The following is a 26,229-nucleotide window of genomic DNA, read 5'->3' on the forward strand; positions in this document are numbered from 1 at the left end:
TTTAAGATTATTTATCATAAAAATAAATAATTAGTTAAAAATAAAAAGGTGACCCCATTTGAATTCCAGGCAACCCCAAGTGGGGTCCCGACCCCAAGGTTGAAAAACACTGTATTACAGCCTGATGATACAAGTCAGGTCCTGAAATGTCTACTATAATAATAATAATAAAATCGGAGTTTGCAGGTATGACACACGTGCATATGCGCGCACACACCTGCTGCTGTGCTGTCTCTCTCTCCTCTGCTCTCTGGACTGAGCTGTCTGGCTGTACTTTTGGGCTACAGTCTGCATGGTAGGGCTGTAAACTCCTAGTCGACTGGTCGATTTATTGGTCGATACGTTCTGGCTCGACCAAAATTCTGATTGGTCGATTATTTGGCTTGTTAATTTCATCAGGAGGACCGGGGCCTTTATTTACAAAATTGCCCAGGAGACCCGGCCTTTATTGGGGCAGGCTTTTATCTGAGGGGGACTTTTATTTCTAAATCCCTCCTCATTGTTCAGTAGCTCATCTTCATCTTCCTCACGTGTTGTTCTCCTTGCTGGGTTGTCGGACCTGCCCTGACGCACTGCCCGCAGGAGCGCAGCGCGCATCCTCGTGCTTGGCTGGACGCACAGGGAGCTGCTTCTCCTGCTCTCTGCGCGCCGGTCAAATACGACTCCACACACACAGGTCTGTCTCTAGCTCTGTGTATGGATGTGTGTGTGTGTCTCGTGTGCAGACGCAACTGACAAATAGGCTATTTATAGACGGACAGCAACAACTTAATTAATCAGCATTTAATTATTTTTATTTTGAAAATTGACCGGATTCTCTCGCCTTTTCTGTGCCCGACTTCCTGTCTGAGCTTGACAACGGTGCTCACGGCTCGCGTGAAAAATAGAACAGACACCGAACTGAAGTGCTGCAGCGGCGCCCCACAACCCGAGATGTGCGGCCGGAGGTTAACATGGGCGCCGATCAGAAACTGCCTCCGCTCCAGGGCGCTGCGCTTCTGTTCCGCGGGCAGTGCGTCCGGGCCGTGTTGCGCTGTAGCACGTCACTCCCATTCAAGTCAATAGCATATTCACAGCGTGTGCTGCGGTCCATCTCCCGTCCCGACCGGGATCCGGACACGGAGCAGAGACCTGCAGCTGTCCGACAGTGCAGGGCTGTCCCCTCTAGCAGAGGATGAGGTCAGCTTCACTCCCGTCAGTCTTCACAGACAGGCCACACAAGTTGAAAGAGTTTCTGATCATATCCTCGTCAGTGTGTTCCAGGCGACGGAGATTTTTTTTATTTTTTGCCCCCCCCCAGTTTTTTTTTTTTTTTGACTGGTTTTTGACCCCCGATTGGTCGATTTTTAGTCGTAATTTCAGGGTTTCAGTCGACCAACAATTTCTTTGGTTGATTACAGCCCTACTGCATGGACCTCCTTGGGCTTTGATTTAGTTCTCAGCGGACTGTGTAATGTCCAGTAATAAATGGGACTAGTTAAGGCTGCGTAGTGATCTGTGATTGTAGGCTACAGGAACTGCGGTGTGAGCATGCGCAGTAGCAGTGTTTACGGAAGCAGCGGCGATTTCAGACCTGTACATGTTCCCGACTCGACTCTCATTAAAGTTCACAAACTGAGAACTATGACTGTTCATTGAACATTACAGACTGGACCGGAACAACCAGCCCGACCGGACCAGGGACTGGACGTCAGTTCGGGCTGATTCGGTCCGAAAACATAACTCGGTCAGGTCAGGTCGTGTCTCGGGCTGCGCTCTCCCTCTCTCTCTCCCTCTTTTTTTTTTTTTGGTCACCGTAGATTCGGACCAAGTCGGGTCCGGGCTTTAACACCCGCGTGTCGAGCCGGGTCAGCTTAACTTTCAAGTCCGTTAGAGCTCCAGCTTGATGCAGGAGCAGGACTTCAGAGTTGCACGTCAGTGCTGCGCTGTCTGACCAACACCAGCAGCAGGCAGACGTCACTGACGTAATGACGGTAAATGTTTTCAGCGAGTCAACAATCACAGAAAATTGTAAATAACACATTACACTGGAGAGTCGATATAAAACCAGAGCTGGTTTATAGTCATTCGGAAATGAGTAAACTACACATGCTGAGTGGAAGAATTAACAACATAAAATAAGTCAGATTTGGCGTGAGATTTCTCTCTTGAGAGGGTGGGAGAGGAGGAGGAGGAGAGAGAGAGAGAGAGAGAGAAAAAGGGTGAGTCACTGCCTCATTACAGTTTTTTGCCATTGCTAAAAGCTCAACAAGTTTTTTTTCTGGCACAGTTATTGAAACCACTGACTAGCTGATCTATGACCAGATGCTGAACCGTAAGCACATTTCCTGCTTTACACTGAGTTTGCAATTCTAAAACCTGACTGAAACTATCAGTAATGAAACAAACTGTTTTATTGACGCCCACTTGAGTTCAGGAGCCAGACAGACTGTGTAGCATAATGAAAAACAGAATCTGACAAATGACTCAGGGCAACTGATGTTTACATCGTGACGCAGTTGAGGTTAATGAACAACAGTACAGTAGATCCCTCGAGGCCTTCCCACCTTAAAGACCGGGTAAACCAAAAATAAATATGTGTTTTAAGTTTATAGTACCACAGGAAAACATATTATTAACCACTCTGTCAAATTTGGAGGACTAAAAAAGTCGTTAAAGGGACAACAAGGAGTTTCTATTTGGTTATAAAAAAAAGTCTCACGTTAATGTGGATGAATCTACGTTACCCACACTTGTTAATGGGCCCATTTTCGATAAATATATCGTTTTGTCTCTATCGTTATTTTGTTATTATTAGTGGTGGCGGAAATGCTGGTCGAGCCGACCAGTGTTTCCTTACTTTCGGTTTTGTGGCGAGTCATGAGAATAACGCCGCCGAATCGCCGTTTATGGTCGGAACTACGACGGTATGTGATCGTCTTCCAACCTCTGACTTTAATTCTTGATGAATGAAAACATGAGTCCGTCTTGCGCCGGTCAAAGAATTTCACGGTGCGCGCGGAGGCTTTTCCAAAACTCCTCGTTGTCCCTTTAAGTATATAAAATTCTGCATCAAAGTAGTCAATAAAGTTAGAGTGTAAAGTCCACACTAAATGATACGTTGAAACTAGTTAAGGTTGTGTGACGGAGCGCCTTTGAACGCCCCGTCATTCCCTGACCGGCGCGCTCTCTCTCCCAGAGAGTGCCGGTGTCGGGGGCGCGCGCTGCGCCCTCATTGTTCAGGCGGAGCCAAGCTCCTTATAAACTGTTCCCCACCGGCCGCATCTCGCGGTCCAGCGGCGGCATAAACTTTTCCCATGCCCTGAACTTTGTTCTCCCCACCGTGGGTCGTTGAGGGTGCACACTCGGCGCCTACGTGATACATACACACACCTACACACACGCTCACCTGCTGTTGCTGCGGAGGTCTGACTCGGGTTCACTGGCCGAACCGAGGCAGTTCCGGTCCACGTCATAAGTAGCGCACTGTGGCGCGCTACCTTGGGTCAGGTGACCGCGGACTAAACCATATGTGGTTAATTGTTATAAAGTATTGTTGATTTATGTGTTCTGGGGGAAAAGTGGCGTAGCCATATGAGGGGTTATTAGTGCCACAGTACTGGGGTTTGATTTAAAGGGGTTCCGTATGTTTTGTGTATTTTTCCCAGTTTATGTTTCTTAACCCCTGTGCTTGGTTAATTGGTTTGCCCGGGGGAGGGGCCAAGGGGGTATTTAAAGAGAGCACAGCTCACTTGAAGGGGTGTTCGGCTGAGGAGCATGTAGACTTGCTGCCTGATTCTTGTAAATATCTTTTGCCTCCATCTTGTTGTAAATATTCCTGCTGGTTTTTTTTTGCTTTGCCACCTGTGAGTATTTTGGTTTTTTTTGGTGTAATAAAAAGAAAATCACCCAACAAAAGTTTGCCGACTGGGCCATCATCTTTCCATCCATCGCTACAAAGTATCGAACCCCGACAGGTTGTTAGATTTAGGAGGCTTGACAACCGACTTAGTTTTATCAAACTTTACTGTACATCTGTACAACAGCCATAACACAGAGTAGCTTCATTAACACGACCATATTACTTCCGTATCACGTATCACGTAGCAGATCTCGCGTAGCTACGGGTACCTCTAAGGCTCAAGTCTATTACATTACATCCCCTTTTTTATGCATTTTTAAGTTAACATGAATGAGAGTCTGTTCTTTTGTTGACTTAACCTGTGTAAACATGTCTTATTAAATATGAACACTTTACCAACATGAAATGTGACTAAACATTTTACTCTATGCAAATGTTTCAAACTGTACTGACATTTAGCTTGCAATTATACAACCATGTACTTCAACATCTCTGAAACCATAACAAATATAACAATACACATTCACTAACTTGTGCATATACTTAATCTACTCTCTGTATCAAACAGGTAGTCTCACTTGTCTATCGGATCTGGTTCGACATGAGAGTGTTTCAGATTGTTCATTCCGTGTCTCTGTATTTTCTGCAACCACAGTGTGTTCAGCTGAACCTGTGTGTTTTGCATGTCCGTCATTTGTGTCACAGGGTTTCATCCCTGAGTCTGTGTTCAGGTTGAGGTCTTGTGCATCTGTGACATGAAAGGTTTTCTCATTAGTTTTCCGCAGATACTTTCTGTTTCTTCTGTACCGTCTCCCATCAGGTGTACAAACTACAAAAGATCGCGGTTGGTCATGTTTGTGCAAGACTACTGCTGGCTGCCAGGTCCCTCCTTTTTGCACCCTGACATTTTCTCCAGCCTGCAGGTCAGACAGTGTCTTGGTTTGTCTGTCAAAATATAGTTTTTGTTTCAGACGGAGCTTTAAACTGAAATGAACGGCGACCAGATTCTTTAGATATTCTGGGAATACGGAAAAAGAGATGATCTGTATGTCTAAGACTGTATTGTATACTATAAGGAATCATAAATTGTTTTAAATATGAAAAGTGAATGAAAGTGAATGCATTTAAAAATAAATAATAACCAATGAAGAACTCTTCTGGCTTTTGGGGTTAACCAATTCAGAGATTCATAAAGAATGCAATGATGAGTTCTGTAGGGACATCTCAGAACGAATCTACAGAGGCTGTTATAAAGCACAGTAAGAGGACGAAGATTTTTTGCTGAGAGGCAGATTCGACCAACTTCTGTCTGTACAGGCTCCACAGGTAAGGGGTCAGATTCAGGTAACGTAACATTTTTCAGTAACTTAATCACACCAGAGGGTATTGCATCAAAAACTATTGCATATAGTGAAGTGTATATTTATTTAAAAATTCTGAGTATGATAATAATGTGCTATTAGATTTGAAAAGCTGACTAACTAGAATAATGCCGTGGGTGAACCAGTTCTCTAGGAAAAGTGATTTGTGTTTGTATAGTATGTCCCTGTTATTCCAGATATAATATGGGGAGTGAAGTTATGTATGAATGTATAATTGAGAGTGGAAAAATCAAGAAAATTAAAACCTCAATTTGCACGAGAATTCATTAAAGCTGATTTTTTGATATAATGGATTTTGTTTTTCCACACAAAGTTATAAATACTTTTGTCATAATAGACTCTTTTACAGGTATGCTGGAAATAGATGTAATATTAAAATTTTTGAGTGTTAGCAGTTCGCACTATTCAGGTGAAGTCCGGATGCTCTGGAAAAAATTGAAATACGATTAACAGCAACAGAAATTTGTGAGGTATTTTTAAAAAATAAAGAAGTGTCATCTGCTAGTTGACTGATGATGATTTCCTTGTCTGCTATACATATCCCTTTGATGGGGCTCTGCTTGATCAAGTCAGAGAGTAACTGAGCACATATCAAAAATAAATATGGTGACACACACTGTAAGAAGTCTTTCAGTGGTCTTGTCCATATTACTTCACTTTTTAATGTATATTTATTCCAATAAATTAATTTCTTTTTCTTTTTTGTTATTTTGAGTTATCTCAAAGTAAAAAGTGTGAATATTTTCCTAACTTACTATTTTCGATAATAAAATTAATTTTATTGGACTTCACCAAAAATGGAGTTTACAAAACTCAATTTAATGATTTATATCGGACTTAAAATGACGTAAAATGACACCTGCAGCAACGGAAGAACGAGCCCGGGCAGGTCTCACTCACTCTGCTCCAGGGATGAAGCAGTCCACGACACACGGTCACACGACGCCACGGATGCTACTTTAATTAATGTAAGTGATTGTTTATATTGTTTGCAGTTGTGTTTTATGGATGGTGCATAGCTCTGTTTCCTACATTGCTCTTGTTTTGTTTCCAGCCGCCAACCGTCAATTCGAAAGTCCCCTTATTTCAAACAGCTCGTGAACTTTAGGCAAATGGCCTCCTGTTTGTGTGCGTTTTATAATGAACAAATGCTGTCTTTGCGTAGTAGTTTATTATTTTGAAGCTATAGTGTGGAGCTAAATGTGGCTAACAGTGTGTCACAGTCACACAGACGCGAGTCCAGGCAGCCGCAGCCACATTGACCACCGGAAGGCCTGTCGGTCAGTCGGTGGTCAACGTGGCTGCGGCTGCGGTCAGAAAAATGAAGAATAGTGACGAATATTCCCGCAAATGCGACTCGTACACGGATGAGTCGGCGCTTCACAGTAACTATCTATGCGTGGGGTAAGTGGAAACTACTACGGCGTCCGACACCATGACTAATTAATGTAACTTAGCCACCACCTCCGCTAGCTTGCCGGCTAGCGTTAGCATTAGCTAATTTTAAGCATGAGTGTGTAAACAGTAGGTTATCTGTTGGTCGCACTGTGACACATTCACAGACTTCCCTGAGATTCCATTTACAGTGCAGAGATGTGGGCATTGTGAGCTCCACATTCTTATTGATGATTCTGGAGGAGTGTTTACAAGAAATGTAAAGGTTGCTAATCTTTCCACATCCTAAATATCCCATGTAACAGTCAACATTTGCTGTTTTACAGATACATGAGGAGTTCCAGAGGTGCACTGCTGTTCCTGGAATCAACGTGTGTCTCAGCTGGGACTCAGCCATGTGAAGGGAGGAGTGACCGTCATCGCACCAAGAACTTGTTGATGAAACTTATACAGGTGGGGCAAAAGTGGTCAAAATGGTGAAAGGAATATTTTTTTTTTACATTGACTACCGTAGTTTGTTTTTCAGTTATCTGGTTGGGGGATTTTTGCATTCAACAGTTTAAAAATTGAAAATAGTTTCAAGTGGTTTTGATGAACAGATTTCAGTGGTTAAAAAATGACAATACTGATTTAAAGTAATAATGGTATTGCAGGTTTTCTGTGAAATTGTCAACAGAATTAATTTATTCATAATTCTTCTTCTATTGACCCTAGGACCCAAGTGAGACTGCATATGGGAGAGAGTGGACAGGAGCTCATCTCTGACTGCGATGTAAGTATTGTTTAAAAACAGTTTGGATCATTCTGATGTACAAGTTTAAAGTGGGTTGACTTTTATTTGAGCTGACACAGTATTTGTCAGGTGGAGCATGCAACTTGTTAGCAGGAGCCCCAGGATAGCTGATTAACAAAGCAATGGAATAAAACTCACCTTAAATGAGCATTTCATGACATTTCAAATGCCAATAAAACCCATGTGGCTGAAAATGCACCTTACCAATTGTATGGATTTTTTTAGTTCTCAAAATGGTCTTCACAAAAGCAGTCAGTCTGAATTAAATCATGTAACTTCTGATTTATTTTCATTTTTCATTCAACAAATGAGATTGTAATTATTACTGTGTTTGTGTTTGTATCTAAAAGGGAACTGCAGAGACCACTGTTCATGAGGACCTGAAAATGAAGAATATGACATTCTACGTCTGCTGTGCACCAGATGAAGTTGGAATCATCATTGCGGGAATACCAGTCCTTACTCATCTAGGAAATCTCAACGAAGCATGCTGCTCAACACACTGCACCCAAAACCAAACCTCAAGTTCATGACTCTCAAATACAAGCTTCTAGCCTTTGTCAGATATGAATGTAAACCCCTTGTGAACAGTTGTTTTCAGTTGTTTTCTTGTGTCTGTTCAAAAACATTATACCTTGAGCCCTCTTTGGTTAAATTGCCCTACTGTCAAGCTGCACTTTTAAAACTGGTCAGAAGTTCTGCTCTGAGTTGTGTAAGTTGAAAGTTTAAATACACTATACTGTAAGAGACACTACTGTTAAGGTGTTCTGCTCAGCTGTACTTTTTAAGGTGAGGTCAGATAGTCATGTATGTGTATTGTTACAAAACTGCCTGTCATCTTAATGTTAAAATGATTTTATATTATGTAAAACTGTGATGGGTGTTCTAAGCAGCACTTCATAAGATAAGGTCATGCCCTCTTTGATGCACTGAATATGGATGTTTTTGACTTAATATCCAGCTAATTGCCACTGTTTGGACATGGTAATGATTTAATAAATGTTGGAAATTGATAACTCTCTTCTCTTTATTTGATAAATATATAGCAATGTTAACTAATTATTTGAACAAAAGTAATAAAATAGAGTACATTCATTCTTTTTTCATTTTTAAACATAACTTATTTTAATTAAGTTCTATGTGTTTAATATACTGATGTTTTTCACTTTGGTTTAACTCAATTTCTTTGCTTTTTCAGCAAACGCTACTTAATTTTTTTGCATACATTGAAATGCATAGAATTAAGTTACCATTACTCAAAATACCAATAAGTTCACTAAACAAGCAAAAATTGCTTGGAAAATGTTGCCTTATTTTTTTTGAGTTAGATCTATGCAACAGTTTTAACAGTGCAGGGCATCCCTGCCTGATTCCACAGGTGAAATCAAATCGTGGAGAAGTAGGCTACCTGTCTGCATTTTAATTGAGAAATTTGCTTTCTTGTACATGGTTTCAGTTGCTGAACAAAAGTACTTACCAAAGCCAAATTTCTGTAGTGCTTGGAAGATAAATTTGTGTTCGATGGTATCGAATGCTTTGCAAAAATCCAGAAATAAAATAAAACTGTCATCAGGGCAGTAGTCAGCATAATCAATAAGATCCAGGACAAGTCTTATGTTGTTATAGTATGTCTGCCCTTCATAAATTCTGTTTGTGTTTCATCGATAATGTATTCCAGTACTGCTTTAAGTCTTTGGGCAAAAATTCCAGCTAAAATCTTATAATCATTATTGAGGAGACAGATTGGTCTCCTTTATCTATGCAGAGTGGATCCTTACAGGCTTAGGGATAAGTGTTAAAAGCCCTTGGTATAAGCAGGAGGAAGAGTTTGGTTATAGATGCTTTCGGTGAATACACCATCTAATACACCATATTTGAGTCCAGGCACGTGCACACATAGGGCCCAAAGGGTGCTTGAGCCCCTGCCCTTTTTGCCTCGTATTACAAAGTGCCCTTTTTAAACTCAATATCTGGAAACAAATTCAGATAGTCAGTGAAATCAAGCAGGGGCTCAAGCACCCTTTGGGCCCTATACAGAACATATGTTGTAACATACCACATGTCTTTGCTGCTTCTGCACTTTTCACATTGCACATTATTATCACTCCACAATATCATAGGCCATTGTCTGTCTGTCTGTCTGTGTTTATTTTATTGTTGCTGATGTCTGTGTCCACTTTTATGTTTTATGTATGTGGTAAATGTATGTTGAATGTTAATTGCACATTTGGAGTTTGGAGAAACATAATTTCGATCCCCTGTGTACAGTAATTGTAATTGACAGTTACGTACATAGTGTGATTGACAATAAAGTTCACTCAGACTAAGACTAAGATGTGTGCACGTGTCTGCTTCTATGGACACCAGTAGCCTACTCCACCTCCACTCTGAGCCGCCTCCCATGCGGTTTAGCTCCGGAGCCCAGAGCAACTGGAGAACAGAACCCACACACACACACACACACACACACCGGCACGGACAGTGACAGTGCGCTCGCGCACCCACACACATACACACTCATTCCCACAGCTGGGACTCAGATTTAATGGACAGCGGGAGGGGGGGAGGGCTTTCGGGTTCTGTTGATCTGTGTGTATTGTTTATTATATGCCGCCTGTGATGGGCGCGTTTTGAGTTCAGTGAAATACAGAGACTCAGACTAAGTAGCGACTTTGATTATTGCTTCCCTGGACGCACCAGTAGCGCGAGCCTATAGGTCCGCCTGCAGCAGGACGGCGTTGTGCCAGTTCCTCTTATATCCTTATTGTAAGGGAAATTGTTACAAACTGACATCGGACTGTGTGATTGTAAATGGCGAGACTTTGTGTTTGTTTATTTATTAAGCTTCCACTGACTGTATCACATCTGTACACATGTCTTAAAACATGAAAAAAAAAAAAACGGAAACAAACACACAAACACATAACCACCGCTCGGAGTAACGCACATTTCCTTATGTAAATTAAAGCCATGTCGGAATGGCGGGACGAAACTGTCGGAATGGCAGGACGTTTGCATGTCGGAATGGTGGTATGTCTGAATGGTGACATGTCTGAATAGTAGAATGGCGGTATGTCGGAGTGGCAGCATGTCGGAATGGCAGCATGTAACCAGTGAAGACGATACAGACATAGACACCAATGTGGACTTATTTGACCCACCTCAGGCTTCGGGATCAACTGTAAGTATTTACAAAATGCAAGAAATAAAACTAGAATTAGGGCCCTATTGTTTCCGCGATCACAGAATCGCGGACAGAATCGCGGAATTGAGCAATAAAAACGGAATCTACTTTTTAACACGGAATATCACGGAAAATGACATAATTTGACTGAAATGCTGTTATCGTGAGGAAGAGGAATGTAAACCCAGGGGGAATTTTACCAGAGGGACGCTAATCTGCGTGACATAGCCCTGAAATTCACCTGCGCCCCCTCCCGCTTTAAAACAATCATGTTTCAAAACATGCGAACATGGCGAAGCGGCTTCACAATAATCCGCCTTCGCTGGCAAGAACATTTAAGAAACACGACGCTACACTCCAGGTGAGTCATACTAACATAGCATTGTTGACATTTTCATTTATGCAGGACCTCCGCCAAGGGGAAAGTGAAGAGGACAGTGTCCTGATGGATCAGTCCAGATCCAGTGTTGACATGCAACAGGAAGTGATGGATGCTCTGAAAGAAGCTCTGAAAGAAGAATATACAAAGAAGAATTGCTTATGTTTTTTATGTCAGTAATTGTATCGATAGGAGCCTTATCTCTCATATATCTGTGACTTGTGTTTTTTTTCAAGTGTGTCAGAGATCTTATTACAACCATGAAGAGAATGCCACCTGTCATGGACACCAGGGGCGGATTGGCCATAGGGAGTACCGGGAGTTTTCCCGGTGGGCCGGTGTTGTGCCAGAAAAGGACTGCCTGCCAGAAAACGACTGACCCCCAGCGGGAACGCCTATCGGGGTGGTACCAACACATCCATGGGTGGTACTTGTCTCTCCACAGCGAAAGACCGCCTCCGACGGAAACGCCCACCTGCTGCAGCCGCTGCTGCAGCCGCTGCAGCAGCTCCACAGCTGATCTGCATGAGTAGGCCACGTTGCATTGAGGAGTCATTCCGTCGTAGGTTACACCTTGTCTTTCAATAAACCATCAGGAAATTCATTTTGGCGGTATACTTTTATTGTTGTCGTTGTTATTTCAATAAACCACCAGCAGATTAATTTTGGCGGTATGCTTTTATTGTTGTTGTTGTTGTTGTTGTTGTTGCTTCTGCTGCTGCTAAACAGGTAGAGTATCCTTGTAAAAATAAAAACATAATATTAATACTACTACTAGGCTGCTACTAATATTTAGTAACATTACACATGCTTTTTAACCCATAAAATGCCCCCTGTATGCAAACCGCAATCTTCACGTACTGTAGGCCAGGGGTTCTCAACGTCTCACTCTGGGACCCACATTTTCCCATGGTCATTAAGTCGCGACCCACTTTTATAGAATTCAAACCAAGATTTAAAGGGATATGCCAACATTTTTTTTTTTAGGCCTACAAGCAAAGTGCATTTCAGAGCACAGGAATGAATGCACAAAATAAAGACCCACAAAACAAAACAAGGTATTTTCACTGCATTCAGGCCACATTAATAAGAAAATGATATCTTTGCATTCAGAGAAAATAATAAGAAACTGAGGAGGACCATTACAACTGCTGCATGTGTGCAAGTGTCGTGTGCCTTTCAAAATAAGTTGTATTTCAAAATAAAAGACATGCAACATCACATGTGCATTAAATATTTACTTTTTTTTGACCAGCTGTCCATGACCCATCCAGAACAGATTCGCGACCCACTTTTGGGTCCCGACCCACCAGTTGAGAACCACTGCTGTAGGCTACATATTTCTGAAGCACTTTGCACACCAGGACAGGGCAGTCACTTTCTGGCAAAGCCTTGCCAGAAAGTGACTGCCCCCTGTATTTCAGGAATGCAAAGAGCAATGTTCACAAAAATCTCTGGAGTAATGCTAGAGGGTCCTAGGTGCATGTACAGTGAATTTGGTAAATGTCACCCTTTGCATCCCTTTGTAACAGGGGCAGTCACTTTTCAGCAAGGCTTTGCCAGAAAGTGACTGCCCCCTGTATTTCAGGAATGCAAAGAGCAATGTTCACAAAAATATCTGGAGTAATGCTAGAGGGTCCTAGGTGCATGTACAGTGAATTTGGTAAATGTCACCCTTTGCATCCCTTTGTAACAGGGGCAGTCACTTTTCAGCAAGGCTTTGCCAGAAAGTGACTGCCCCCTGTATTTCAGGAATGCAAAGAGCAATATTCACAAAAATCTCTGGAGTAATACTAGAGGGTCCTAGGTGATTGTACAGTGAATTTGGTAAATGTCACCCTTTGCATCCCTTTGTAACAGGGGCAGTCACTTTCTGGCAAAGCCTTGCCAGAAAGTGACTGCCCCCTGTATTTCAGGAATGCAAAGAGCAATGTTCACAAAAATCTCTGGAGTAATGCTAGAGGGTCCTAGGTGATTGTACAGTGAATTTGGTAAATGTCACCCTTTGCATCCCTTTGTAACAGGGGCAGTCACTTTTCAGCAAGGCTTTGCCAGAAAGTGACTGCCCCCTGTATTTCAGGAATGCAAAGAGCAATATTCACAAAAATCTCTGGAGTAATGCTAGAGGGTCCTAGGTGCATGTACAGTGAATTAGGCATGAAGTGCAGCCTCCTACAACCAGATGGATATGTGGATGTAGCCTTCTCAACTCCACAGGTCCAGGTGGATTAGTTATTTTTTTTGCACATTAAATGGAATTCGTCTTCATCTTCTAAGCTGTCTGTTTAACCCTAACCCTATAGTAATAATAATGATATAACATTATTATTAGTATTAGTATTAGTATTATTATCATAGGCGCCGATTCCGTGCTCCGGGGCACGAGCACCCACTGAGCAGGTTGAGCACCCACGGGGAGCACGCCACCAGATGCGCATTTCTCCGTGCCGCGCCTCGGCCCCTCAGCTGTGTGTCTGTGAGTATGTGTATCATGTGTAGCCCGTGTGTGTGTAGCCTGCGTGAATGTGTGTATAATCTCTGGCGCGCTCTGTTAAGATGAAAAACACAGAGCGCGAGTCTGGCACAGAGGTGCGCGCTGCGCTCTGGCGCATCTGGCAACAATCGGTTAACGGGGCTGAAAGGAAACTGGCTTCGCTCTGCGGCTATTTGAGCTATGTTAAACTCACGTGTTAATTGATATTGTAGCGTCCAACCCGACGTAACTACATCAACATAACACTAACTTATGACAGCTCTCTCTTCCTCCTCTGCTCCTCCCTCACTCACCTACACACAGCTGTCTTCCTCACACTGCCCCTCAGTTTCTCATCCAACCATCCTATATCTGCCCATAGGCTACTACATAAATCAGTCAGAAATCACACAACTTAATCATAACAAGAACATTACTGCGGGGTTGCTACAATATTATCAGTTGTGCAGTATAGGCTATTATTTATGAATAATGAGCGATAAGTCCCATTGCGGGGCATGATATGCGCACCAGTGTTTGTAGAGCCCGGACACGCGTGCGCACCCACGGGCGAAAACATAAATCGGCGCCCATGATTATTATTATTATTATTATTATTAGTAGTAGTAGTAGTAGTATTATTATTATTATTATTATTATTATTATTATTATTATTATTATTATTATTAGTAGTAGTAGTAGTAGTATTGTTATTATTATTACTATCCTCACAAGAATAATAACCACATAACAATAAGAAGAAGAAGAAGAAGAAGAAGAAGAAGAAGAAGAAGAAGAAGAAGAAGAAGAGCATTGTGGTAGGTTTGTGGTCATGTGATCATCAGGGGTTAATTGAGGTTAATTGCTCATTTCGAGATCACGCTCGCCATGGATCCACGACTGCACGGAGAGATTGTTGATTATAAAACCAACGCTGTGTATCCAGCTGGATATACAAAAAATGAAAAAACAAATTTTCGACGAAAAACAACACTAAAAAAAACAATATTAAAACAATATTAAAGGTTTTTAAAACAATATTAAAGGTAGGAGAAAAAGAAAGATGTCTAAGGCCGCCACTGAAAATCTACAATTACTAAAACAACAATAACAGTTTGCCTTTAAGAGTGACAAAAAACACATGTACTCTTCTGAAAAGGCTACAGGTAATCTGTGTATCTGCACATTATCTTCACCTCATTTCCATCTTGCACAGGTGGCACAGTGTGTCGAATGCCAGGCCAGTGGACCTTCCATCAAGGAGGAAAGAACTTACACCCCGATCATTGTAAAATATCCTCTTTTTTCCCAAAATTTATTCAACTTGTACCTGTAACCTTTTCATTTTGTCTGGCTCTGTCTTGTTATATCTGTTTTGTTCTCTTCATTCAGTAAACTTTTGTTAGTGATTAAAACCATTCATAGCAACAAATGGTATATAGTCAGACTTGGCACTGAGGGCTACCCTCCTGAAAGTTTCCTGGATTTGAAAAGTAGGCTACATGCTATGTCACTCTAGGGAGCAATGCATAACCCTCCAGATAGACTCGGATTGAGCTAGTCAAGATTGGGGATGCTTTGTCATCATCCTTGTAGTTACTTCAGCATGAAATGGAATGATGATGAAAGGAAGATCAGTGTAACAGCCTAGATTTGAATACACCACCTATTGTGGGGAAATGACTGTGACTGGCTAAAGACTAAACAACTGCCTGGCTTCCCATAGCTTACCATCATCTATAACATATCTATTTGTTGACAGTAGTAAATTAAAATTATTTGTCTTCTAGGTTACACACCCCTTTGAGCTGGTTGGGATGGACCTGATTGGCAAGCTTACAAAAACGGAGAGCGGTAACCAATACATTTGCGTCATGATTGATTATCTGACCAAATGGCCTCAGGCGTATTCACTTAAATCGAAAAAGGCAAATGAGGTGGCAGACTGCATCCTGCAGTTTTTTTTATCAGTTTGAGGCTCCCAAGAGGATCCTCACTGATCAGGGGAAGGAGTTTGTTAATGAGGTACAATGGCATTACTTTTAATGTTGCTAATCAATATTATGTGAAGCATAATGAAATTATAATTAAGTGTATACAATTCTTTCACAGATCAACACTAACATCTGTAGAATCCTGGGCATAAAGCGAAGCCTGTGTGCCCCCTACCATCCCCAGACCAATGGGCTGGTAGAGAGGATGAATGGGACCATTCAGAGGTGAGTAATGCTGCTGCATATTACTGTACGTACGTACGTATAATTTCTTGTACAGGGCTTGAACTGAACTGAACAGGAGGTAACATCATAAACAAGCTTCTAAGTAAACAAGTGGTACGGTCACAGTGCCATGAATGTAAAAACATGGTGACATACTGTAACATGACAGCCAGCATCGAGCTTACCTGCTCAGTGTATATGAATGACGTGAAGGGCTTACTCAGAGCTTACCAGAACACTTCAGTTTGTTGATGGGGGGTGATTACTGATGAATGATAAACATGATAAACACCTGAATAGATAACACTTGTAATTTACTCACTTGTGAAAACCTTTTTTGTGTCTTATTCTATTTCAGAGCACTGAGGAAACTTGTCGGGGAGAGGCCAGACACCTGGGACCAGCACCTTAGTGCTGTAATGTTTGGCCTTCGAACCAAAACACAGATAACAACAAAGTTTTCTCCATACTTTCTGATGTTTGGGAGGGAGGCACGATACCCGTCCCAGGTCCCTGAGGACTACATGGTATTTTATGTTGTTACTAGTAGCTTTAATTATATGTCATAATATATAGTATTATATGGTGTTCATATAGGTCTTATTTCTAAAGATTAACAGCAGTGTTGAGACGGCAGTGGTGAGTGAGAGCCCAGCAGATGACATCATGACACTGAGTGATGCTCTTCAGGCTGCTCGTGACAATGTAAAGCAGAAGAACAAGAGCTGCCCCACAAACCCCCCACAATTCCATGTGGGGGATAAAGTATGGAGGCTTAACACGAGGAGTCAACAGAGAAAAGGAGGCAAATTGGAGCACGAATACTTGGGGCCTTTCACAATTGTTGCTCTCACAAACAAAAGTGCGGATCTACAGAATGAGGAGGGGCGTCTCTTCCCAAAGATCAACACTGATCACCTCAAGATGTACATCCCGCAGAAGCCCAAAGTGCCACACAAGATAACTTGCACCACATCGCCCAGTGATGCTGCATCCGCTGCTGCAGCAGCCAACTCCTCTGCTCCACCCGCTGCTCCACCCTCATCCACCTCTGCTCCAACCGCTGCTCCACCCTCATCCACCTCTGCTCCAACCGCTGCTCCACCCTCAGCACCGTCCTCTCCTGCTCCACCCTCAGCTCCATCCACCTCTGCTCCAACAACCGCTGCTCCACCCTCAGCACCGTCCACTCCTGCTCCACCCTCAGCTCCGTCCACCTCTGCTCCAACAACCGCTGCTCCACCCTCAGCACCGTCCTCTCCTGCTCCCCCCTCAGCACTGTCCTCTCCTGCTCCACCCTCAGCACCACCCTCAGCTCCATCCACCTCTGCTCCAACAACCGCTGCTCCACCCTCAGCACCGTCCTCTCCTGCTCCCCCCTCAGCACCGTCCTCTCCTGCTCCACCCTCAGCACCATCCTCAGCTCCATCCACCTCTGCTCCACCCTCAGCACCGTCCTCTCCTGCTCCACCCTCAGCACCACCCTCAGCTCCATCCACCTCTGCTCCAACCGCTGCTCCACCCTCTTCTGCTTCTCTCTCAGCTCCAGCCTCAGCAGTGTCCTCCTTTGCTCCTCCAGCCACTGATTCAAAGAGGGCTTCTGCCATTTCAGGTTATACGCTACATTCACCACATCACCAAACTCCACATTGGACAACCCTGTCAGCATGCTTGTGGTTGGTCGTTTGTTTGTTTGTTTGTTTGTTTGTTTGGTTGGTTGGTTGGTTGGTTGGTTGGTTGGTTGGATTGATGGATCAATTAAACATGCCCTAACAGATTTTCATACAACTTTAAAATGTCCTTTTCCAGATGTCAAAGATGCCTGGGGGGGCAAGAGGGTTTATGTCCTCCTTTGTAAGGTTGGCCCTTACAAAATCTTTTATGCGGACATATTTAACCTGGCTCCACAAAGGGAGCTAGAAAGTGAGGTGAGGTGTTAACAATCTTTTTCTTTATTGTTGACCTATTGCAAATACTTTCAGGTAGACATAAACAGCTCACACTTTTGATATTTTACCCCCTAAAAGTGTTTCTTAAAGGGATAGTTCACCCTAGAATGATATTTCGCTCATTATCTACTCACCCTCATGTTGACTAAGGGCTGGAAGAATTATCAGAGTCCACCGTCCCTTCTCTTAGTTACAGGGGGTCTCGGCGTAGCAGTGAATTTCAATGCAACGGTTGCAAAGGGACACCGGAGCTCTTCGTAAAAAAACACACACAAAAAAACATCCCAATACCTCCATGATGCTCGTATGTAATGTCCGTCTTGTGCTGAAGCCCCAAATTGCGTAATTATCCCGAAAAAAATTAAATAAGTCTATATTTTAAGCTTGTTTGTAGCGGAAGCTTCTCGTCTTCTTCTTCTTCTCCTCTTCCTGGTCCGTCCAAATATCGCGTGATTTGCGCCGGCGTCAGTGCGGTTACTGCGAATCACGCGATATTTCCTTAACGCAGTTAAATGTGCATCTTTTGCATTTGTGTTGATAGATCATTCATGAGGCAAAGGGGCCTAAATGCGTCCAGGTGGAGTTGCGAGACCCTGGCCCACCCAGTGCAGCAAGATGCGTATGCCTTGAAGGTATAATAACATGGAGAATCATATAGGGTTATATAAACTCTACAGCAGCACGTAAGGCAAGGCAAGGCAATTTTATTTGTATAGCCCGTTTTTACAAACAGTTTGTCTCAAAGGGCTTTACATGGCATCGTAACAACATCCTCTGTCCTTAGACCCTCACATCGACTGAGGAAAAACTCCATGGAAACCCTTTTAACAGGGAAAAAATCGGAGAAACCTCAGGGTGAGCAACAGAGGAGGGATCCCTCACCCAGGACGGACAGACGTGCAATAGATGTTGTTACAGACAAGAAACAGCGTACAACAAAGCCTTGCCAGAAAGTGACTGCCCCTGTTACAAAGGGATGCAAAGGGTGATATTTACCAAATTCACTGTACATGCACCTAGGACCCTCTAGCATTACTCCAGAGATTTTTGTGAACATTGCTCTTTGCATTCCTGAAATACAGGGGGCAGTCACTTTCTGGCAAGGCTTTGCCAGAAAGTGACTGCCCTGTCCTGGTGTGCAAAGTGCTTCAGAAATATGTAGCCTACAGCAGTGGTTCTCAACTGGTGGGTCGGGACCCAAAAGTGGGTCGCGAATCTGTTCTGGATGGGTCATGGACAGCTGGTCAAAAAAAAGTAAATATTTAATGCACATGTGATGTTGCATGTCTTTTATTTTGAAATACAACTTATTTTGAAAGGCACACGACACTTGCACACATGCAGCAGTTGTAATGGTCCTCCTCAGTTTCTTATTATTTTCTCTGAATGCAAAGATATCATTTTCTTATTAATGTGGCCTGAATGCAGTGAAAATACCTTGTTTTGTTTTGTGGGTCTTTATTTTGTGCATTCATTCCTGTGCTCTGAAATGCACTTTGCTTGTAGGCCTAAAAAAAAAATGTTGGCATATCCCTTTAAATCTTGGTTTGAATTCTATAAAAGTGGGTCGCGACTTAATGACCATGGGAAAATGTGGGTCCCAGAGTGAGACGTTGAGAACCCCTGGCCTACAGTACGTGAAGATTGCGGTTTGCATACAGGGGGCATTTTATGGGTTAAAAAGCATGTGTAATGTTACTAAATATTAGTAGCAGCCTAGTAGTAGTATTAATATTATGTTTTTATTTTTACAAGGATACTCTACCTGTTTAGCAGCAGCAGCAGCAGCAGCAGAAGCAACAACAACAACAACAACAACAATAAAAGCATACCGCCAAAATTAATCTGCTGGTGGTTTATTGAAATAACAACGACAACAATAAAAGTATACCGCCAAAATGAATTTCCTGATGGTTTATTGAAAGACAAGGTGTAACCTACGACGGAATGACTCCTCAATGCAACGTGGCCTACTCATGCAGATCAGCTGTGGAGCTGCTGCAGCGGCTGCAGCAGGTGGGCGTTTCCGTCGGAGGCGGTCTTTCGCTGTGGAGAGACAAGTACCACCCATGGATGTGTTGGTACCACCCCGATAGGCGTTCCCGCTGGGGGTCAGTCGTTTTCTGGCAGGCAGTCCTTTTCTGGCACAACACCGGTCACTAATGGGCCGATAGACGGCCGATTTTTATTTATTTAACTTTTTTTTTTTTTTTGCCATGACTCGCCTTGCCTAACTCTCCCGGCCCGGGGAGAGAGACATGCATCAGCTGGGCCCACAGTGCTCAGCTGCAGACACAGCAGAGAGGTGACGATTGGCCTAGTGGCTTGTCTACCTGGCCCAATGGCCCTATGAGAGGCTACAGAGGCCCAGGAGTCCCACCCACGCATGTTCTAGACCCCGCCTCGTCCAATCACTTTTACTGTAATGATGAGGAGTCATGAGAGAGAGAGCGAGAGAGAGAAAAAAACAACAACACACTAGCACACAAAAACGGAGAAGAGTAAAAAAAAAACGCAAAGGTGGTGCGGAAAAATTGAGGGAAAGGAAAATTAAAAGAAAAGCTCTAGCAGCACAGACTGCTAAAAGTACAACAATTACGCAGATGTTTGCTGCAGGGGCCGCCTGGCCTGGCCAGTAGGGATGTGGAGATTCACCGATTCATATCGGTGGTCCGATATAAACGTATGCGATGCGACTGCACCGGTAGATTCAGGCTACATCGGACATAATTTATGGTTGAATTTGCGATGCATCTCTTCTAGCCTTCTACATCGGTAAATTCCATGGTTAAATCGATCATTTCATTTTCTGAGGCAACCTGAACGCACCATCGTGGAAGCCGTGCCCGTGCGCAGCCTCCTGCCCATGGATGTATTATATTAACTGGATACCGGACCGGAAAATGGCCGCCGTTCATTTCAATGGAAGCTGCTCGCCTGGCGCATACGCCGAAAAAGTTTCTGACTTCCGGGTTTACTTCCGCGTTGTGCGGCCCATAGAGCATGCGCAGTTGAGTCACCCCCCATAATGCTCTGCGGCCTCCCATCATGCCCTGGGGCAATGAGAACGAGCAACCGCCGTTCTAGTTTTGGCGCTGCGCGTTCATGTATGTGTTACTTGTGGATTTAAGGAATGAGTATTAAGACTTTTACAGGACTCATACGGACTTTAAAACAAAGATAATGATTTAAAAAGTAAGACGGCCGGTCGTAGGTTTACTACGGTCGTTTATATGATCGTTAAATCGTTTTGACAGTTAATTAATATACGATGTTACACTGAAAACGAGTTAGTCCGAACCTGTAAGCTTAAATCACAATGGAAAATAAATCATAATTAACTGTATTTTTGTTAAACATGACAGAGATGACCCCAGAACACCTCAAATAATGTAATGAGGGCTTTCCTCTTACCTTTTTTATATTGAATATTATACAACAGTTAGTTCCGACCGGTCCCAACCGACCACGGTGTGATTATCTGCGGCACTCGGCCTGCGGCCTCGTGCCTACGACCGAATCACAGCCGTGCTGATATACAGTACAACAGCACTCCCTCTCGTGTGATATTGCTTAAGTATATTTAACTTGCTGCACAGTTCACCAGTTGTATTTACAGGACGTTGGTGGAGGTATTATAAACTTAGTCACACGTGTTTTGTTTTTATCAACCACAGCTGTGATTAAATAAAGTTAGAGCTCTTTGGCAAATGCATCTTCCTTTTAATAATTGTCTGTACTGGCTGTGTTCATAGTTTCATCATCATCATTAAGCCTTGAGGTGGATGAGACTCTTTGTAATTCAACAGTTTAGCCTTACAATATTTCCACAACACGCAGAATATCAGTGTCCACTAAATACAGCTGTTACAGAACCAGAACCAGACATTTTAAGTAAACACGAATGCCTCAGACACAGTTGTTGGATTTGGTAGAAGAAGAAGACAAAAGTCACAAGCATGTTTGTTTTTTTCCGAACAATTTAATAATATGATGATGAGTTTAAGTGATCATTTAGCATACTGACACTGAACAAACACACACTGACGACGGTGAGGATGAGGAGGAGGAGGTCCACGGTTCTTCCTCCGGCCCCGGTGGAAGACGGGGAGCAGCTGCACCGTCAGGCCACAGACACGACACACACCGACCATGGAGGAGTCTGGAGAAGTCTCGGTTTACATTTTACCACCGTGACATTAAAGCAGATATCAGTGGAATGTTTTTGTTAAAGCAGATATCAGTGGAATGTTTTTGTTAATATAAGTCCTAAATAGTCCTATTTTCCGTCAGCAATCACTTACATGAAGTATTTCAGCCTAAACACGAGTCTCTCCGTCACTCTGCTCTGCTGTAACCCGAGGAGAAAATTTTCCTTGTGGGATACAAGTGTTATCCAATGAGGAGAGAGAACGGCATGAAGGGCTGTGTGTGCAGCCAAGGGATGCGCGTGAATGTGGTGACGTAGCACGAGGACCAATTGATGCCTGACAAGGGCGGGGGCTGCTAACTCATGGTGCGTTCAAAGAAACTCGTACTTTGTGTTTTTCCTTCCTGTGACGTCATACCAGTTCGATCTGGTACGAGTTCACGGGTCGGAAGTTACGAGTGGCCGTTATAGGGAACTTTCACAGACAACAGGATGGTAAAAACACGAGCTACGGGTTACCTGGAACGCTACCAAGTCGTAGTTGTGACTTGAAGCTGTAACTTACGGTTTCAAAAGCCTGCCTTGAACGCAGCATTAGCCGAAACGGCCGTGAAGCTGATATCTGCTTTAATAAAGCCGTAAAATAAATTAACGTTGACATTGTGAACGGAGCAACAGGTGTAGAACATCAGCCGCGATGAGACACTGTTGACAGACACACACAAACACATAGAGCATAAATGACTTATCAAGCTAAAATTACAGAAAAATATGAGTTTTACAGGGAAAGTAATGTAAAACAGTCCGGTTTCACGTCAGTAAATGCAGTCATTACGAGGCGATCTTATCAATTAAAACGTTATGTTTAAGAATACGAGTTGACAAGAGACTAATAACAGACATTAAATATCATAAAGTTAAATTAACTCGATGTGACCAAACGAAAACTCACCTTTGAGCCGTGTTTTCCACTTTTCTGAGTGATTTTAGCGCCGGACACCGTCTCATTAGTTTCAGGCATCCTCGGTCCCGAGACACACACGACCGCGCACTGCTGGTGCACGCAAGGGGGCAGTTGTCGGTCTGAGAAGTGAAGCTCACTTCCGCATTCAAAAAGCTGCAATCCCCTCTGCTGTCGCTGGGGGCTGGCTCCAGAAGGGAGCAACTCCAATCGAGCCCCATGTTAAAATAGCCGATTTTACAGCTTAAAAAAACATATTTACAGCCTGGTACATTTTATTTTTTTGGTCTCAATCGATAGTTTCTACCCCCGCACACACTCTGAGGGGGGTGAATTTTTTTTAAACTCTACCGTTTTACTATTATTAGGGTTAAAGTTCTGGCCAATCAGGGCGCAGAACCGTTGAGTGACAGGTCCGGCGACCGCTGCTACGAGGCCAGTGGGCGGGCTCTCGGCCGGCCAACGGCCGCACCGCTCCAAATATGGCAAGTAGAATCCAACATGGCGCGGTTCTAACCCCCGTAGTAGCGGCACAAAACAGACTCCCCCAAACCAATGGGTGACGTCACGGACGCTACGTCCATTCTTTTTACAGTCTATGGGTGCACGGACACAGCCGTGACGTCATGGCCAGAAATGAGACTTTTCTGTGGCTTTTCTGACCGTTAGAAAACATTTTGACGGATAAAAAGTCCATGACTTAAAAATATAGAATACAAAGATTAGTAATTAACGGAGGTTACAGCTGGAGGTGTCCTGTGAACAGTTTTACAGGCTTCTCTTTTACTATTGCGGTCTATGGGAAAAATCCTTTCTGGGCCGCATGGGATTTTTTGTTGCAGTACCACGGGTGGCCACTGGGAAAAATCGGCGTGCCTGCTGAGAGCGTCACAGGGGGGCTGCTCCTGCCCCTGACAGGCAGCAGCAGCAGCAGCTGTAGTCAGAGCCGCCAAGAGAAGTAAACAGTCCCGAGTGAAGCGGTGGGTCAGCGGCCAAGCACGTGTCCATGCGCCCGCATGTCCGTGTGTGTGTGTGTGTGCGTGTGTCTGTGTGTGTGTACGTGCCCAGAGAGACGGCAGGTGGAGGGGCTGACTGGCAGAGATGAGAGCAAAGACGGTGAAACAACAACTTCTTTTTCCTGTGAGAGACTGTGCGGCCACCGTCTGTTATGGGAAACAGCTGTGTGTGTTCTGAAGTGGTGGGTGTGACGTGGCCTACCTCCTTTTCACGCCACATGATTGGTTGATGCGTTTATTCGCCGGGCGAAAGCTCAGAAAAATCGACCTCGCTCCGAAAAAAAATTGTGCCGCATTTTCGCCGCGAAACATTCGCGGTCGGTGTGAAAGGACCCGTGATGAAAACCGGGGTTCGAAAAAAAATATTGACGCGCGAATTATTCGCACGAAAAATACGTCTCCGGTGTGAAAGGGCCTTAAGAAACGTCCAGATCTGGATGTTCCTTATGCTTTCCATTCATATTGCTGTTATTTCAAGCTATATATATATATATATATATATATATATATATATATATATATATATATATATATATATAATGTGTGGCCTCTCTCTGTCAAAAATGCCAGGGCCTATTTTCTGTCCCAGTCCGCCACTGACCTTGACCATAACCGGCTGCTGCACTGAGCGAGCAGGAGTGCGGCGAACGAGTCGGTCCTATCACGCTGCCTGAGTCGTCAAATACAGCATTTTTGGTAAGTGCATGCACTACTGTACAGTATTTCCTATATTCCAACAAGAAATTATGACACCATTTGTTTCATTTTACGCTGCTAACGATGCGGACGAGGCCGCTCGTTCGGGCATGCTAACTTAGCAGTAAGGTTAGCATGGTAGCTTGTAACGTTTTCATGCTTGCGGCCTTGACAAAACTTTCTGCCCGACTACTTTAAGGCGTGTGTTTATAATGTTGGTTCGCTATTGCATGTAATTCTACAATTGGACTGTCGACGTAGCCTTCTAAATTTAATATTCAGGCCATTTTAACTTAACATTTAAAATACACAGCTGAAAGCGAGGGGCAAGCTAGGGGAGGGAGTGAATGAGGGATTGTGATGATTTAAAAAAAAAATTGGCCCAAAACTTTGTTGTTTGTCCTACTACAACAACATATAGAGAAAGTATGACCAGTGGGAAAAGGGCACACCCTACTGAAATGGGCTACTGTATGCAAGTAAAAGTAAAGGGGAAAAACAACAACAAAAAAGGGCCTTGAGGGAAAAAGTGGTGTACTCTGTGATTAAAGGTAATTTTTGCTAATAATAAAGTTTGTCTATATTACTGAGTGGTTGCACAGTGAAATCCTTGCATCTCATAGTTTCTATACTCTTTCCCTAATATTTTAGATGCTGTCATGAGGTTGAATCTCAGCCCCACAGGCAAATGTCAACAGCGCCATGGCAGACCACCTGAAACAGGCTGCAGGGAGGACTGGTGGTGGTGGTTTTGATCCAGCCCTGCATTCCACAACCTTTGTTCTAAACAATTTTATTTAGAGAAGATTTTCTTTTATTGTTTGCAGGGTTGGGGAGTAATGGAATAGTTAAATATTTAAAATACAGTATTTTAAATAGAAAATGAGTAACTGTATTGTGTAACAATTTAAATGTGTGTTTCCTGACACTGTTACTGTCTCAAGTAAGATTACTTGAAGGACTTTAATGTGTTATTTGCTCAAGAAGACTTTTTCTGTATATTTTGTGACTCTTTTTTCCCTCAAATATTGCTACTGTTTTCTAGAAAAATCCCCCATGTCTGATTGTTAGTGTTGTACTGTATTGGCATATTTAATAAATGTGTCTGTATTTAACACTGTTGATTTTCAATATTTGAATAAATTCAAGTTTATTGTAGCCTTTGTCCTTACTGTAAACTGTTGACAAAGTAGATAGGCTGGTGGTTGAATTGGTATCCTATAGTCAGCAACTATGTTTTGAGTATATAGTGAGCATTTTTACGTTTAATAGACGTTTTTTAAACGTCTATGTTGAAAACTCGTTCAAAATTGGTTGAAAAGTGAAAGTTTTTTCACCGGCTATATGTAGACGTTTAATGAACGTTCATATTTAGACCACATTTAAACGTCTTTTGCAATAGTGCTTTCAAATGAGAAATTTAGACAAAATTTACTAGTTATGATCCACCATAACAATATACTGTGTATGCACACTAAATAAGGAGAAAAAATTAAATATAGCATTTCCTGGTGAAATATGGTTTATACGTGAACGTTGAATAGACGTCCACAAATAGCCGTTGAAAAAACTTTCACTTTTGAACCAATTCTGAACGTCTTTTCAACGGTCGGCATAAACGTTTTTTAAACGATTTTTCAACCAAAAAATGTTTGCTGGGATGTGTTAAAAACTTAGATATACAGTCACTTTCTTGGAGGACAACGGAGGAATCTATGACAAGAAATAACCATAACCATCTTAAAGAGAGAAATGTCAAAAATGTTGCAACCATTTTTATTGATCAATAAA

At 42.9% G+C, this 26,229-nt stretch overlaps 1 protein-coding gene across 1 annotated transcript in view; it reads left to right on the plus strand.

Moving 5' to 3' along the window:
• Positions 1 to 17,814, plus strand: part of relb (v-rel avian reticuloendotheliosis viral oncogene homolog B) — a 180,923-nt gene extending 163,109 nt beyond the window's left edge. The window contains exon 12 of the transcript XR_014595884.1: positions 17,706 to 17,814. The gene's annotated coding sequence lies outside the window, so the exon portion shown is untranslated. The remainder of the gene's footprint in view (positions 1 to 17,705) is intronic.
• The last annotated feature ends 8,415 nt before the right edge of the window (positions 17,815 to 26,229 follow it).

Source organism: Trachurus trachurus, assembly GCF_905171665.1.
Source record: "Trachurus trachurus genome assembly, chromosome: 13".
NCBI classification, from domain to species: domain Eukaryota; kingdom Metazoa; phylum Chordata; class Actinopteri; order Carangiformes; family Carangidae; genus Trachurus; species Trachurus trachurus.